Here is a 17,558-nt window from a genome sequence, read left to right on the forward strand (position 1 = left end):
CAGACAGTGTGTACTGTATGCATACTCAGGTTGGATGTAACCGCTCCTACAGATTACATTTTTCAAGGCTAATGTGACCATTTTTGCGTATGTTCGCGATCAAACTGAAGTTCTTTTAGTGAGCGAGCACGCTTCGCCCAAGGCATGTTCAGCACCGATTTTCTCCCACACGAACAGCGAGTTTTATTTCGCTTTATTCACTATCCCACTGACTCACCGGTCCGTAAGCACATCCCCTTGCTCGCTCTCTTGCGCAGTTAGTCTAACTGCAGCCTGTCTGGCCGTAATGTGCCGCGCTTCAACCAGTCTACGTGGCTTGCTGATACTTGAACGTGTTTGCGTACCCCAGTCACGTAAATCTGCACTTAAGTTGGCGAACGTTGGACGAAATTAATGCACGAACCTTTAATCTCATAACCACCTCGTCTTTGCGACGCTAAGTGCGACCCACCGAGGGGGTGCCCGGCGCGAGAATTACCGCGCCTGCTCTGCTATGCTCTTCTAATGGCGGGACCCCCCCCCCCCCCCCCCCCCTCCTACTAAAGTTAATGCAGAGCTCTCCAGTTTTTTTTTTTTTTGTAATATAACGACAGCGTCGACCGACAGACGTTCAGCTTTCCATGCGGGACAGCTGTGGTGTGACGAAATGGACGAGAGAACGCGCATGCGCACAGAGTGCTTGGCAATTGCAGCGCCGTCTGCTGGGCTCTTCTGCTGACGTGGCTCAACCCCCCCGTGGCTCGTGTGCTCGCGCAACTGGCAAGCAGTTTGTGCGCAGGCGCGTACTCTCGTCCGTTTTAATAGTTCCTCAGACTTTCGAAAGCTGGCGCCACTGTCTATGCGAGTTTCTTAAACAGTACCTCATTCACCTCGGGAATGCCGGGAAGACGAGGTTTCTTATTTGGCTTGGCTAGTGTTGGTCCGAAAACGTGGATTCTGTCTCGAAATCTGTAGCTGGACCGCGATGCTCATTTCTCTGGGCAGATTAAATTATTTCGATAGTGCGTCTTTCGGTTCTTCAGTAAATTTAACACTAGCGAAAGTTCGGTGTTAGACTGGTATGGAAACTTCACATCATTTCTTCGAAGTTTTCCGCGAGAAGTCGTATTGTTACGGCTGAATTGCGGCTGAAACAAAAATTGTCAGCACTGCATGCATCGGTATTTACGATAGTGAACTTGAATGGCTGGGGACATCGCACTGATTGCATGGAGAAGGGTTCTTTTTGGTCTATTGTTTATATAATCTTTAGTGTATAATGAAATATCATGTCACGCTAGGACGAAAGAAAGAGGGGCCTTGGTGGAAGGCTTTGGTATAATTTCGATCATGTGGCATCCACGGGCTCAGTCGAAAAAATTGGTTTGTGCGGAAATCAAAGGCGCAGTAACTGTATCACTTCTCGATGGACACCTCAACCACGCTGTGATAGAATGAAGGAGCGAAAGAAGGAAGATAGAAAGAGATGCCGTAATGGATGGCTTCGGAATAATTTCGACCACCCAGAGATCTTTAACGTGCACTGACATTCCGCCTCCATCAAGTGAAAAATTGCCGCCCAACCAACAAACCCAACAAACGCGCAGCTTCGGGCTACGGCGGCCTGGATTGAACCCGCGCCGTCGGGCTGAGCAGCCGAGCGCACTAACCACTAAGCCACTGCAGCAGGTACGTTATTCATGTGAAGACCCGGCGATGCTCGGCAAAACGGGAAAGAACAACTCCGTGTCATTCTATAGAACCGAAGGCCAGGTCACGGAAACACGGCAAGATCACCTTTGGAGCACCCCTGAAACACAGAAAGGTCAACACAACGTTTCACCGGCATTTGGAGGGACGGTGAGGAGATCCTGACCTGACCGTCGTCAGGTCAGGTCACCGGACCTGACGACGTATGGTCGTATCTTGGCTTGCCTCTAATTTCGTTCCTTCCGTTATGTACAATCGAAACTCGTTATAACGAAACGGCTTGTAATGAATTAATGGATATAACGAAGGAATGACGATTCCCCGTTGCAAGCTCGTCTAACACGGGTTATAACGAAGCTACGACTATAACGAAGTAATCGCCGGGCCCATTCAACTTCATTATCACGAGGTTCAACAGCAATTCCAGCTTTCCCTTTCACCCGTGTTCCCTTATCTCGCAGTAAACGAGCTTTCTTCTCGGTCTGCTCTGGTGAGAAATCGCCGTCCAACCAAGATACGCGCGGCTCCGAGCCCGCAGTGCTGCTGCCGGCGCATGCGCAGTGCACAGCGAGAAGCCGAGAACGGTTCCGGCCCACGGGACGCGGTCGACCGCGGCTTCCGCGTGTCGGCGCTCATTACGGCTATTGTTCCCGTTCCGTTCGTTTCTCAGTCGGCTCGCGTAGCCGCGGCCAAAGGAACGAAGGTTTGCGCTGTCTTTGTGTTCTTTCTCAACGAAGCTTCCGGAGAGTTCCCGCAGTGGAGGTGAAAAAGTGATGTCGATCTTCGTGGCGACTTCGAGGAAAGTAAATACCGTACGCTGTCAATACAACCCCAGCGTGCGCGACTGTTTGTGACTCTGTTAACTTTCAGCGCGGCTGCGTTTTTGGGGCAATGGATGGCAAAAAAAGTGGCAGGGTTTTAACGTAGTTAAACCGCGCCTCTTTTTTCATGAACGGCAGTTTACCAATATCCCTCAAGAGAAAGGTATACAACTGCTGTTTCTTACCGGTGCTCGCCTACGTGGCAGAAACTTGGAGGGTAACGAAAAGGGTTCAGCTTAAGTTAAGGACAACGCAGCGAGCTATGGAAAGAAAAATGATAGGTGTAACGTTAAAGGGGTGGAGACACCAAATTTATGGTTCGCGCGTTCTTAGTTGCAAACGTTTCTTATGGCTCCAGGAAGCATGATACACACTCAAAGATTCATATATTCACAGTGAATAATTTATTATAGCATTTTTAGGTGAACGATTTTCGGTTTCGGTTTCGGAACGCCGAGTTGTACAGTGACGTCACAGAGGGGGAAGATCAACTGCTTCGCTTGGTCACGTGGGCCCACAAAAGTTGTGACGCACCTACTGCTGCATCGTCTGCTTTCCCACACACGTGCTGACCAGCGCATATGAAAACAAACAACTGCACGTCTAGTCCCAGCAGCTCGGATTCTGACAGATCTGATTCCAACGAGTGAGGACATCGACTTTTTTTTTGTTCGCACGCTAATATCGCCTTCGCGGGTTCGTGTGAGGATGCGAAACACTTTGCAAAATGCCAGTAAGCATCGCTGCGCCGCTCTACCCAAGCTGCGCCCACAACCGGTGTCACACTTCGCTGCCGTGCAGCAGTACCTGAGCGCTGCTTGGGATGGTGTACAAATATCACAAGAAAAGACAAGATCGCCTTGTTATCAGAACTGCCAGCTATACTCGAGCAGCGACAAAGCATGTCTGCTTATGTTGGGAGCTTTCGGCAACGGCACCGCTCGCGGGCGCTCCGGGCGACGAGCTCTGCTGCTGCCTGGCTGCCGTGGTCGTCGCTAGGCCTATAGCCTGTTTAGCAAGCGGCCGGCGCTTCGGAAGTCGCCTGCGCTATAATAAAAGGCCTACTTTTCACAAATAGCTGTAGTGTTAACAGAATCATCTCACAATAAAATAATAGTATGGTCAATCTCCTCGACGCCTTCGGCAGCGGAGCTAGCGGGCGCCAGGCGAGCCGGACCCCGACGTCGCGCCAGCGGCAGCTGCTAGGCGCGGTTGTGAGAAATTTGCTCATATCACAGTTGTTACCTCTACTAGCAGCTCAGTATTGGTCAGCGATCCTCAAAAATGACACTTTTTTCACATTTCTTGTCCAATGGTTTATTATTTACGTCAAGAACACTCTTTAGCTCGCTTTTATGACGTCGGCAGACGGTATCCAGGCTGACCTACCGGCCGGCAGACTCGGCGTACTTCACGTCCGCACAAGAAAATACAAACAGCCATGCCACCAGAAAGGATGCTTTCTAGATTCGAGATACGACAGCATGCATCTGTGCTAAAAGTGGATCTTTCGGCAGCGACACTGCCTGCGGCAACGCCGGCCGACGACCTGCGCGCTGGTCCCAGACTGCCCTAGTCGTCGCTAGGCCTAGCTGCTTTCGATATCGACTCCGCAGCTGAGGGAGCTTCGGGACTGGCCAGCGCTCAGAAACGTGCTCCGCTCGGCACCCCTTTACTGTGAACTCGTCCCATAATAAAAGATATGCTCGATTTCCACGACGTCTTCAGCAACAGAGCTAGCAGACGGCAGGCGAACCGCACCAGGTAGCAGCAGCACAAAACCGGCTATGGGATGAAATTTGCTATCATCGCAGTCATCACTTCTACCAGGAACTCGGTATTTGCCAACGATCGTCACAAACGATGCATTTTTGATATTCATATATCCCAGGGTTTGCTATGAACGTGAACAAACAATACTATCGCGTTCTTCAGATGCCAGCGTTCGGCACGAAGACTGGCGCAGGCCGCCCGGCTCCAAGGAGTGCGCCCTATGTCATCATGACGCTGCCGCTCTCCGCGCTCGCATTGGCTGCCGCTTCCCGTCGTTGTTGCCGCGAGCGGCCCGCCGTTGACATCTAGCAGGCCGGACGCAGGCAACGAGCTGCAATCGGACGTTGAGACGCTGTTCGCAACGGCGCGCCGCAAACCGAGCGAGTGGCGGTTAGCAGCAAACGCGGCTCGCTGGTGCGTCGACTGCGCTCACGCGGCTGTGCCCCGCTCATCGTACGTCACTGTATTTTGGTATGACGTCACTAAAACTTTATTTTTCTACACCCCTTGTGACGTCATGGTTGATGGCGCTAGCGAATGGGTCTAGGTCGTGAGAGTGAGCATTTAGGTAATCTTTGGAACCGAATTAAAATATTTTTTAAACGTTTGTTGCGTCCAACACCTGGCAGTGACTGCCCTTGCATACATAGGAATCCCATAGCAGGCTTTTTATAGCTTCAAAATTTGGTGTCTCCACCCCTTTAAGAAACCGGAAGCGGGCAGAGTGGGTGAGGGAACAAACGCGGGTTAATGACATCCTAGACGAAATCAAAAGAAAAAAATAGGCTTGTACAGGGTCTGTAATGCGAAGGCGCGATAACGGCTGGTCCTTAAGGGTAACGGAGTGGACTCCAAAAGAAGGCAAGCGTAGCAGGGTGCGTCAGAAAGTTAGGTGGACGGATGAGATTAAGAAGTTTGCGGGGGTATACGGTGGCCGCAGCTGACAAAGGACAGGTTTAATCGGAGAGACATGTTCGAGATCGTTGCCCTGCAGTGGGCGTAGTCAGGCTGGTAATGGTGATGAAACCGAGGACAGCATGTGTTTAGCCTGGTTTGATGGTTTTGCTTTGCTGGGTCGTTGGCGCGTCTTGGCGTCGATATTAGTTCGATACTAGTATTAGTCGATTACGATGTACAATGACCAGCGCGAGAGTGTGTTGCAGTTTAGCACGAGGCGTGATTGGCTGCGGAGATAGCATAGAGCTAATCTGTTAGTGCCGCTGCGGGTTGGAATCCACGTCGCAGTAATATTTATTTTATTTATTTATGGTTTGACCGAGGTCACCGTCAAGGTCAAGCTTCACACAAGCTTGGTGAGCTGGTTTGACCTCGTGTAGTGTTTTCACACTAAAGCTAAAAAACAAATGAATAAGCGTAGTAGAGGATGGCAGAAAGGTTAGCTGTGTGTAGGCGTTTGCTGAGATACACTGAGGCTTTCGTCGGCGCAAGCCAGGGCCGATTACAGATCAGTGACCTTTCACCTGTAGAGCACTTCAATTGGGTCGCAGTGATGTTTCCAAAGAACCAAGGTCGTGGGATCGAATCCCGTTTGTAGCGGCCGCGTTTCAACGGAGGCGAAATGAGAAAACGCCCGTGGGCTCTGCGAAGTCAGTACAAATTAAAGAATATGACGTGACCAAAATTAATTCGAAACTTTCCTTTACGGCTTCTCTCGTAGCGTCGCACATCGTTATTTCGGAAAGAGGAGAAATACTGCATTTTTATGCTGTCTTTTAAACTATGACTAACTGACACGGCACCATACCAACCATACCAACACTCATGGTATGCCTCCCAGTGAGGTGGAGTTTGCAGTGGTTTTCCGGAAGGCTGTTGCAAAAGTAAAAGGTGTACAAATTCAATGGCGCCTGACTGTTAACAGGACAGTTGCCATGATCCTCTAAGCGGGGGGGTCTAATGCAAATTAGATATGCATGCTGAGTAAACAAATCTGTGTCACTCCGGTGACCTTGACACGGATCTCTATCAGATCGCACTTCTTCTGGCCGCCGGGCTGAGGATGAAGGCCTGTCCTCCTATGCTGATAGCTTGTGTGCCAAGGATGCTCTTTCGCTTAATTTTATTAGTAGTTCAAGCCGTGAGCCTGGAAATTTGCCCGTTGAACCATGCGGCTATGACTGGGACGTCCTACTAGTAGCTACGCTGTATCCCCTGTAGGTGATCCTGTTGTGCCAGCTGATGTGTGACACATTTTTTTTTTTTGCCGAGTTCTGGCAAATTGGCAAATTGGTTTTTGAGGAAAGGAAATGGCACAGCATCTGTCTCACATATCTCGGTGGACACCTGAACCGGGCCGTAAGGGAAGGGAGGAAGGTGGGAGTGAACGAAGAGAGAGAGAGAGAGAAAGAGGTACCGTAGTGGAGGTCTCCGGAATAATTTCGACCACCTGGGGATCTTTAACGTGCACTGACATCGCACAGCACACGGACAGAACGATTCCATTCTAATTTTCCCTTCCCATTTTGTGTATAGTCCGGCCGGACTCTGCTTTCCTTTTATTGAGTTTTTACCCTCAGCATTTTTGAGTCTGAGTTTAAAGCTCTCTCTATTCCCCCGATATGGTTTCCTATACTTAACTCCTTTACCGCCAGTGTTAACGCTCTCGCACTTTGCGGATGCACTCTAAACAGGAGGGAGTTAAAAGGGAGTAAGCTGCACTCTAGTCCACTCCCTTTATGAAAAAAAAAGCGCGCTAGAGCATAGCGTACTCCCTTTTTACTCCCATATTCGTGTGCATAGAGGGAGGGCATGCTAGGCGGAACCACCCGGCATGTATACAACAGGCCAGCTAGCTCGTCGATCCGGTTTGAGTGGAAACATGCAGTAAGCCTTTTATGTCTCCAAACTTTAAATGGACATTGAGAACAAACTGAAGTTTGCCGGTATCGACAGATTACCGCATTATAATAGCAAAGAGGCTACTTGCACAGAAAACGAAACTTTTATGTACTAGAAGAGATCAAGACATGAAATGCAGGGATCGTCACCACCGTACGTTTAAAAAAAAAAAAAAGCAAGCAGCGGTGACGCCAGTGCAGTTTTTTTTTTTTGATGCGTGGATCGCTAAGGCTGGGCTACGTCTCCATTAAGTTCCAAACAGGGATCACGGATTCCTTTTAGTGCGAGAGCGGTATTGACTTCCTGACCTGCAAAATGCCGTTGTGTGGTCATCCTCTGAAGTTAGTCACGTGATACGGGAAATGGCGAGAAATAAGACTGAATGAGGGTTACCTTGGCCACAGTTGTTAAAAATAGGATTTTTAAGTTCGAAGAGCGCTTTTTTCAGCATAGCATTGTCAGCGGTGTAGTACATCCGAATACAGTTAAGACATGATGACTAGTAGGCTGGCTGACGAATACTGAACAGTTAACCTTTTAACTATTACTTTTAGGCCCCTTAATAACTCAGAGGCGCCTGGCCCACCCTAAGTGATATCCATATCAGTTTTTAGCATTTCTAAAACGCAGTTACCCTCGGCGCTGTGGCCCAAGAAATTTTGGATATTTCGACTAGTTACGTGCACTGGCGAAGTTTCTTTGCCTGCAAGCTTCCCGAAAGTGCGTTTTTTTGGCGCGATGTAGCCAAAACTTCTTAGGCCAGAGCGCCGAGGGTACTCGCGTTTTCAAAATTAAAAAAAAACAGAAAAATACTACTTACGGTGGATTACACGCCTATTAATTATTAAGGAGCTTAACAGCAATAGTTAAAATTTAACTATTTAATATTAGTTAACCAGACTGCTAGTTAGCAGGTTTAAGCTGTATTCTGATAAACTACACCGCTCACAATATTACGCCGAAAAGAGCGCTCTTCTAACTCAAAAGCCTATTTTTAAAAATTGTGTAAAGTCTTAGCTGAAGCAGCGTGTGTAAAATTTGAGGGCGCTTCTTTAGTCATTCTGTTCTTTTTTTTTTCTTTCTCGTCTACTGTCCTCTGTTTTGCGATGCTCTCCTTCAGAAAACACCCTGCTGAAGACGCACGTATGAAAAAAAAAAAAAAGTCGTCTTAGAAAAACCGGACGCGAAGAAAGCATGTCCGGCTTGGACGTCCGAGTTAGCGCTGTGGAAGATCGCTGGAAAGACGTCGCCCCCTTCCACCTCTATGGCCACATTCAGTAAGGCGTCGAGAGCGGCAGTTCCTTTGTGTCCTTTCGGTCTGCGCTGGAGTTCCGCTTTGTGCGTCGCCGAAAGGGGCTTGACAGCGGGTCACCGAGAGAGGAGGTTTCAAGAGGGAAAGCTGCGCCAAGCGTTATTTAAGGCGCGCGACTGATTAGCGTACCCTGCCGTCGCCGACACCGTCACTGTACCAACTCAAGGCACGCCACGTGGAAAGCGGCCTGTCCCAGCCGTGACTGTTCGTGCAGCGAGCGTGTAAATGGGCCCGTACCCGTGCTGGAACAGGCAGTTCCTTTTTCATAACGACTCAGCCAGCTCCGGAAGGAATGCTAGGTATAAAATCCTTTAAGTTTCCATTGTCCGCAACCACAGGTGAACATTGTTTCGAAGCCGCAGCTGAAACTACCCTAAACTTTAGGAAAACTTTAAGGGACACTTAAGCTCCGCCTTAAGGGTACGACGCGAGAGCGTCAATGTTCCCCCATATCACGTGACGCTTAACGCTCAAATGGAATAAAATACGGTAGCAGTATAGAGAGCCCTCCCGCGTAAGTACTCCTTCACTGTCGCCAAGGTTCTGCCTAAGTGCCCGTATATGCGGAGTCAGTCATTCTATACTATTCATTAATAGATCACGGAGAGTCCTCATATCACTCTGGCGCAGTGGTGCAGCGGTCAAGTGATACGCCACTGCCCCGGCAGGTGGCTGTTTCGTACACAGCTACCGATGTAGCTTGTGGTTGCTCTCCCCGAGTAAGCTATCGTGATCAATCATTAATTCAAATTGAACCTGCCACACGGGGCAGGTTGTGGAGGCGTCATGAGGTCACGTGACCTAGGTGGCAGGTGGGCCGTCTGCTTTTGCGCTCGCAACGCCGCCGCCGACGACGACATCGACGTCGCTGGATTTTCTGCTGAACAGGAGCTATAACGATATCGCGTTAAAAATTTACCGTCCGTCTCTCGACGACGACTAAATGCAGTCGTGATATCCATGGGATGAAATGCTTGGCGCATTCTATGATTGTTCATAAACGGTGGTAGTTGCACCCGGGTATTGCGAGGTTCTATGGCTGCTTTACGTGCCACTGCCTTCGCACACATATATATATATATATTCTTCGAGCTAGGCAGCGCGCTTGACCTCCTCGACTGCTTTCGCAGCTTGAGGAGGTGCCGCCAGTAACGGCGTCACTTCCACGGTAAAAAGTGTGCTTGGCGTATTTCGCCGCTTTTGCTTCTGGCGCTTTACGAGATGCCGCTTTCAGTCACTTCCTATATCGCGCTGGACGGGCGCGCCTGCTGTTCTTCAGCTTTATCGACGCGTTCGAGATCCTCGGCCGCCTTCTTACCTTCGCGTGCCGTTGGTGATGTAGATGGGGCTTTCTATATCTTCACTCATGCGGCTGCGGACGAAAGGTGAAGGCGACGATTTAGGCGCTAGCAAACGCTCCCCATACTACGCTTGGAAAGATTAGTTTTTCTAATTGGCGGAGACGTCTCCCACTCAGGTTAGCAGCGTTGGGTCCCAGGGATAATATGATTAGAGAGCATGCTAAGTAATCTCCAGATCAGGCGTAATATTCTGGTCACAGACATCTCAGCCTCGTAAAAACGTGTGCGTTCCTGTGGGGCGAACCATCTACTCGGAACACAAAAACTTTGAGATCACTGCGGCGATCCGCACTCGAGCAGTGCGAAAGCAAAACGTCTACATACTATATCTACGTCCGTGGCTCTTGTGACGTCAATGTACTATATCGACGTCCATGACTATTTTGACGTCTAAGTGTAATTCAACTAATTAATTACACCTAATCAACCAAATTTTTCCCACGGCAACATTTTATCACGCACTATCTGTCACAATCACACTTTCACAGATTTATGTTCGGAGAACGACGTAATCGTGCGGATAAAATTGCGGACACTTTTGGCTGACGTGATGTAACCACATAATGCTCTCGCATTAATAAACTAGAAATTCGCTAAGAATCCCGCTCATCTCGGAGGCTCTCGATGGCTGGTCTGCCTGTGGCTGGCAGGAAGAGCTTGCGCCGGAATTCTATATATACAGCAGGGAAGCGTCTTCCAGAGGCAAGAGACTCTCATTGAGTATAGTGTTGTGCCTCGAAGCCCGGATGTCGCTTTGTAAGTACTCTGTTTTCCGGTCTCGCTATTTCAAGCCAGGAGATCTCTTCCCACGAACTCAGATGAACGCAACAATGTCTCGCTGCGTATACTGTAAAAAAAAAAAAAAAAAAACGTGCCCTTTGCTACGCTGATCGTTTCCACATGCGCATTCGGCAATACGTCTCGCAGCCACAACCATCTAAGCGAGGCAAGCGCCAAGATCCGCCGTTCCCCGCCACTTCGCGACACAAGAAGTGGCGGCGGTAGTCTGAACAATCACCCTTTGTCCGAAGTTGCCGCCGCGACCACCAATCGCTTGAGCTCGGTGGGGACTGTTCGCGCGCTGAGCCTGCACGGTGGGCGAGCTCTTGTGTCTAAACATGTGCCCACCGTTACAGTCAAGAGAAACCCGTCGACATCGAGGATAAAAAAGAAATAGTTTGAAACCCTCGTGTGCCAAAGCCATTTGATCGAGGGAACAGGAAAAAAAGGTATTCGGCACGATGGCTCCTTGTTTAGCTCGGTGTCTTTTTCCTCCTCTGGGCAAAAACACATGGCCGCGTCTATCGGCCGCACGGTATCGCTTCATGTATTTTGGGAAGAACGAAAAAGCCAGCCACCGTGTAAAGAGAAAGCGCGATGGCTATAAAGGTTTCGGGGGCGTTGTGCTGCCGCGCAGGCACCGCGGTTTATAGACTTGGTTTCGAATCACGCTCCCACACCTGCTCGCTGGTGGGAGAGCGAAGCCATCGTGTCGCTGTGTGCGATTCGGCTCACGTCACGGGAGGTCCACGCTGAAACTCGTCGATGAGGCGAACGGCGTGTAGCTCCTGTCAGGAATGAGTGTGAGGTTGTTTCCGCGTGTTCACTGTATATTTTGTATTAGAATTGGGCAGGGGAGGAGTTGAGCGTATTTGGCATGCATTCTCGAATTACCAACAGCAGCTTACTGAATCCGCCAAAAAAGAGAGCATGCAATAGTTGTATTCTTCTGGTGCTCTTTTATGGGGTCTAAACATGGAGGCCAACGAAGACGCTTGAAGTTACATTCAGGACGGCGCAGCAACCCAAGGAAAACAACAGTACTGAGGTAACTTTAAGAGGCAGTAAGATAGCAGCGTTCATTGAAGAGCAAATACGAGTTTATATGGTAGCGAAATCGAGAGTTGAAGTGGACTGGGGCGAAACATAATTGATGACCCGTTAAGGTAACAGTGTGGATTCCAACAGAAGGAAGGCGTGTCACGTGAGGAAAACGAGATGGTGAAATCTGCCCGTATAGGGTGGGCGCCACTGAAAGCGCTCACACAACGAGTAACAGAAACTGATGGTGGAGCAAAATAGCACCGGATAGAACGGCTGTACAAACAGCACCATCAGCCACGATATGCGCGCCTTACCTTTTCTGGCCGCATTTACGAATTGTCCGTTGTGCTTGGTAAGTCCTTACTGCGCCTGAACCAAAATACGAAGTAAAAACATCTTCGTTGCCTCATGCGGTGCTTTTACAGCGAGATCTGTTAGTGCCTTAACTCCCGAGATCGTGGACTCGTCGTTGTCGGCGTCCGCAGGCTCGTGCCAGCATCTGCTGGCAGGCTGGCTGTCCGGACGTATGCAAAAGTAAATCCAATGATTAGTCCCCTGTGGCACACAAGCCACACGAGGTGCTCAAGTCGAGGAAAGAAGGCGAGGACCCCGCACTCTGTGCAGCAGAATGCGAGGCCAGTAGGCGTCGGCGTCAAGACATCGCAGCGCTTGTCTCCGAAGCTGGGGAAAGACACCTTGGGCGTCAAGGCCGCAGAGTGCGTATCGCACGTGGCGAAGCAAGGAGGACTCAGGGGCAAGCGAAAGCTGGAAAAGACACGAAGGCGTTTCACAAGTGATTCCGGCACATACCCGTTTGGTACTGCTGCTCTGTGCGCGATCAACGTTGGTTTAGGCAATGACTTCGCGGCATTGCCATCGGTTTGCCACTCTACTCTGCAAGAAGTGTTTCCGGCTGTCGACTCCACTATGTTAGCCAGCACTTTTTTCAGTTCCAAATTCGTATGCGCCCTTCCAGAGTTATGATGCCCAGCACTTTTGTCCGCACGGCGCCAATCAGCTTACACAAAGTAGAACATGCTGTTGGGCTAGTTGGTGTAAATCATCAGATATGGCAAAGTTGCGCGAAAAGCACACAAACAAGACAGTGTACAGGACGCTTGCCCTGTACCCTGTCTTGTTTGTGTGCTTTTAGCGCAACTTGTGTGTGCTATATTCGGGTAACTCTACCATGTCTGACAGTTTATAGTAATCAGTGACGTGGCACCACGTCTCTTGAACCACGTGTCTGGTTGTCCGCTAATCAAATCAAGGGTTCGGCACTTACCGTGTATCTTTCGCATAGGGAGGACCACACAAACGTGTACGATAAACCGTAGAAATCTTTCCCGCTTTTTTGTTATTCAAACTTTGGTGCGCAGGAACGTAAAATATGTTCTGTTTCCTGGTCGGAAACTGTCTCAGTTACTATACCTGTCTGGCTGCGTCTTTCGACGTTGTTATTAACTCAGAATTTTATATCTCTCTTGCAGGATGAAGGACAAAGCAAGGATGTGCTGAGCGGCTGAGCGGCACTCGCTATTGCGGAGAAAGAAAGGAAAAGAGGTGAGTGATTGTCTTCGGAATAGCCTACTGAAAGTCTCGGCAGCAGTCGATTAGTGACACCGGCATAGATGACCCACTGGAATCTGCTTTCGCTATTCTGAGGTATAAATATTCACCTAAACAAGTAGCACATTCTAGGGCTTTTCAGGTGGTAGTCGCACTCGGCCATTTGCTTGCTGCACTTTGGCTGCTGAACTTTCCATCGCATCTGCCCATTTAGTAAAAAGGGAGTAAGTTGTCCTTTAGCGCGCTCATTTTATGAAAAGGAGTGCACAGGGGAAGAACCTTTTTACTCCCATACAGGCATATTTGCGTTTGCTGTGTATCCTGGCAAACGAGCATGGTCTCTCTGGCTGCTTTCGCGCTTTGACGAGCCCGCTCCATCAACCGCCTGTCTGCTAGCTGTACAGTGCGCTCGGTGTCCGACCTCGCCGCTTTTGTTGCGTTACGTGCCAGCGAGTTTAGTGCCAATCCCTGCTGTCACTACTGGACAACCATAGCATTCGCTCGCTCTTTTTCGGACTTAGCGGCCCGTTAGGCCGCTTTCTCACATTTGTGTGCGGCTACATGGAGCTGCAGTTTGCGACACAGACGTGACTTTCTATCTTTTGAACCCCCTGGCGCTGTTCCACGGCTGCGGCGGCAGCACTGATGGCAACAAAGACGCAGGTTTTGGAACACGTAACTGGAGAGGCTACCAATCACAAGGCGCAGTCAGGTCTCTTTAAGGGCACTTTCACACCTGCGGGTCACTGATGTCGCGCGGCCGGTTTCGGTCGATTCGTTACGGTCCGGCAGCCTTAAAGGAAAGAAGGGAGGAACCGTAACGAATCGGCCAGAAATCACTCGCGCGACGTCTCTAACTCGCAAGTGTGAGTGTGTCTTATCGCAAACTTTGTATAATCCTGTGCATAAAGGTCCGATTGTAATTAGCTGTCCTTCGTCGTCGTTATTCAACCCTGAACCAATGCTATTATATGTTTACGTACCATTGTACGTGTCCGTGGGATTGTGCGTATTTCGTCTATTTCCCTGTCCTTCACCGTACACTTTGGTCTTGTTCTGGTCTCTATACATGTTTTATGTTGTGCGGCTCGGGAGTGCAGCAAACCGTCTTTGTCACGTGCATTGTTTAAATAATTTCTCTTTTTTTTATCAGCTCTAAATGTCCAGAGCACCGCAGGTTTCCAATTTTTCTCCAGTTAGAAAACACAAGGCAGCCGCGTGAGCTACTTGAAAAAAAAAAAAAAGATATTTTTTTTTTTTTTCTCAGAGGAGACCCCCAAGTCAACAGCGTCGATCGTGTTGCTAGACGCCGTGGTTAAGCGTGGCATCGCGGGTGGCTGGCAAGTGCCTTCATGAAATAGGATTAACTGCGAGTCATGACAGTCGGACGGAAGGGCCTCATTTGAGGAGTGTCTGTCACTTCATTATTCAGTTGTATATGACTTTAGTCTAAGAACGGACATATGTGGAAAAAAAAAATGAGTGGTCTATAGCCATACCTAGGTGCATGTCGCTTTCGAATTCTTTATCACGAAATGAAAAGGGCTCAACAACTGTCGCTGAATCTCTCATTACCCACTGGTACCGTCCGGCGAGTTCTGTCGTCCGAGTCCGAAACTTGGTGAGCTATTGCCCGATCATCTTTTGTCCCGGATTTGCGCGCTGCTCAGCGCGGCTCCGCTCTTTCGCATTCTCCAATCGATAAGTTACGTCACGTGCATTCGGCTCTCCTCGTTTCGCTGCCTGCCGACTTCCCCGCGTTTCTCGAGGATTCGCTCTGACGTCTTCGCACGAACTGCATGCGCGCGTATTCGAATCGGCACGAGAGCGGGCCGAACGTGCGCGGCCGACATGACAGTTCTGGGCCGAGCGCGGAGTGGGCAGTAGATTTGTGCTTGAACAAAGAGAGCGCGCAGAGAAGAAGCGGCGCTGTTTCTTTCATATACGGCGGGCTTGGCCGGCCGAGATGCGCTGAGACGGTTCGTGCGCAACGTTTCGGAGGCCGCTTTGAAGCGAAGCGAATGTAGGAAATACGCGCGTTTACTTTTTTTTTTCCCTCCGTGGTTTCTTTACGTAATTCTCCTGGTCTTGTGATGTCGTAATCCGAAAATCCCACTTTCACCTGCTGGCCAGTGGTGGGCCAATGATGGGCCATTGATGGGCTGGGCAGCGTGGCTGTGCACTCATAGCCCTTTTACGGGCACTGTGCTGTACAGTCAGGGGAGAGAAAGAGACTGGAGCACTTATGTAGCACTGCGTTTAGGGGATTTGTAGAAGATGAACGCGAAAGTTTAGTTTATTTGGTTTATTGGGGTCTAACGTCCCAGAGGAACTCAGGCTATGAGGGACGTCGTAGTGAAGGGCTCCGGAAATTTCGACCACCTGGGGTTAAAGGGCAACTGCAGCACTTTTTGAGAATTTCTGCGATATTCAAGGATTGAAATCTATGTAGGCTGTAGGTAAAGCATTCCAAGTGTTTTTGCGCTAGCATTTAAGATAGTGACGTAATCGACGATTGAATTTTGCACTTATCAATTCACCAGAGGAGTGCAGGAAAACTGAGCGGGACGTCACGGAAGGTATGACTTCAAATTACCGCTGTCGTCAGCCACACCATGCCCTGACGCGTTAGATGCTGCCAAACAACTCTCAGCAGGGTTCGCCTTCGGTGACGCTGATTTTTTTTCCTTCAAAGCAGGCGCTAGTGCGTTGGAATTGTACCGATACCGTCGATGACTTCACTACTTCAAAAGCTAGCCCAAAAAGACTTTGCATGCTTTACCTGCAAGTTTCACACATTCGACCCTCTTAAGCTCGTTGATTTCTAAAACCTATTCAGTTTCCCTTTATCGTACACTGACATCGCACAGTACACGGGCCTCTAAAATTTCGCCTTCATCGAAATGCAACCGCCGCTGCCGGGATCGAACCCGCGTCTTTCGTGTTAGCAGCCGGGCGTCTTAACCACTGAGCCACCACGGCGGGAACGTAAAAGGTATCGGGGACTAGCCAGTGGTCACCCCAGGGTAATAATAACACAAGGCTGCCGAATCAGAATGCCTCGCAGCGGTGGAAGGCCATCTGTCGTAATGGGATTCTCGTGGGCTGCCTCGTCCCAACAGGGAGCGCTGCATCTATAGTTATCTCTGTGTCTCGACAGAAGGCGAAACATCTGCTATTTCTTGTTCGAGTAGATCGGTAGTTTTGTATTCGACCTGGTTAAACTGCAGCAAGGCAAGGTCAGTGGTAATCTCGTAGGTGGCGTATCCTTGTATGCAAGACGTCACACAGACACGTGACAGGATAAGCACGGGTGCATAGCAGAGTAGGTCGACCTTTGAGCAGAGGGCAACAGCTGCCGCGCGCAAACGGCGCCGATAGCAGCTGCCGAGCAGCCTTTTAGAGGCGCGCGATAGCACCTGCCTAGCAGCTGTTGTCGCCGTAAGCGGCCTGACGAGCTAGGGAGCAATCCTGCCTTGGCTCGACAGTCTACCTCAAGGTGACTGGCGAGGTGCTTGTTGGCTGCTGTAGGTGATAAGATGGGTCGGCCAAAGTAGTGTTCTGGAAAGCATGGCGAATGCCTTCACTATCACGGGTGCTAGCGACTACTCGGAGAGGTCTGCACTACTGTGAGGCGAGCGAAAGTGTTGAAGAAAAAAGGATCCTGACGTGCGACAAAGCGTCAATGGTTTCTCAGCGTCGTGACTGAATAAGTGGATTTAGTCTCAGAAACCAGCCCCTGCAAATATACCTCATCAAGAAACGCGTGTATTGGTACTCACGAAGACAGTGCCGTGTGCAATATGGCACTCACCTTCGCGATCACTTCTCTGGTTACTAAACATTGTAACCATTGCGCTAAGACAAACGTACAAAGACTTGTGCAGTTTAAAGGGACACAGGACATCTGTATAAAAATATTGCTGGGAGCAAAAATTGATTCTGTGTGTCTCCTTCTGGCTGTGCTCACGTTTGTCCGGCAGCAAAATACGCATTTTTCGTCCAGAAAATTGGATTTGAAAGTCTCCCCACCAGTCATTGAAACCCGTACGTCCTCACCGAAAGGGGCGAGTTGGCATTGTTTTGAAGGCATTTCATCTGTAGCGTAGCCTCCAAGGCGCATGGTTGCGCACAGTTCACGAGGCAGTAGTAGTAATAGTAGTAGTAGTAGTGGTTTATTTGAAAAGAATAATAAAAGAAGGAAAATATTTTTGCTAGCCCCGGCATCTGGCATCGCTGCGGGGAGCACCTGAGCTGGGGCATCGGAAATAGAGGGAGAACAGGCAGACTGGAGAAATGAAATGAAAGAAGTGAGAGGAAAGAGAATAGGGGGGAGATAGGTACAATATA

General features: G+C 49.6%; 1 protein-coding gene across 4 annotated transcripts in view; it reads left to right on the plus strand.

Annotated features, from left to right (window-relative positions):
• Positions 1–17,558, plus strand: part of LOC149365755 (uncharacterized) — a 106,947-nt gene that overhangs the window by 59,448 nt on the left and 29,941 nt on the right. For all 4 annotated transcript variants that reach the window (XM_089545760.1, XM_089545751.1, XM_089545769.1 and 1 more), the window contains exon 2: positions 13,130–13,202. The gene's annotated coding sequence lies outside the window, so the exon portion shown is untranslated. The remainder of the gene's footprint in view (positions 1–13,129; positions 13,203–17,558) is intronic.

Source organism: Amblyomma mixtum, chromosome 1, assembly GCF_055824585.1.
Source record: "Amblyomma mixtum isolate Tamu chromosome 1, ASM5582458v1, whole genome shotgun sequence".
NCBI classification, from domain to species: Eukaryota; Metazoa; Arthropoda; class Arachnida; order Ixodida; family Ixodidae; genus Amblyomma; species Amblyomma mixtum.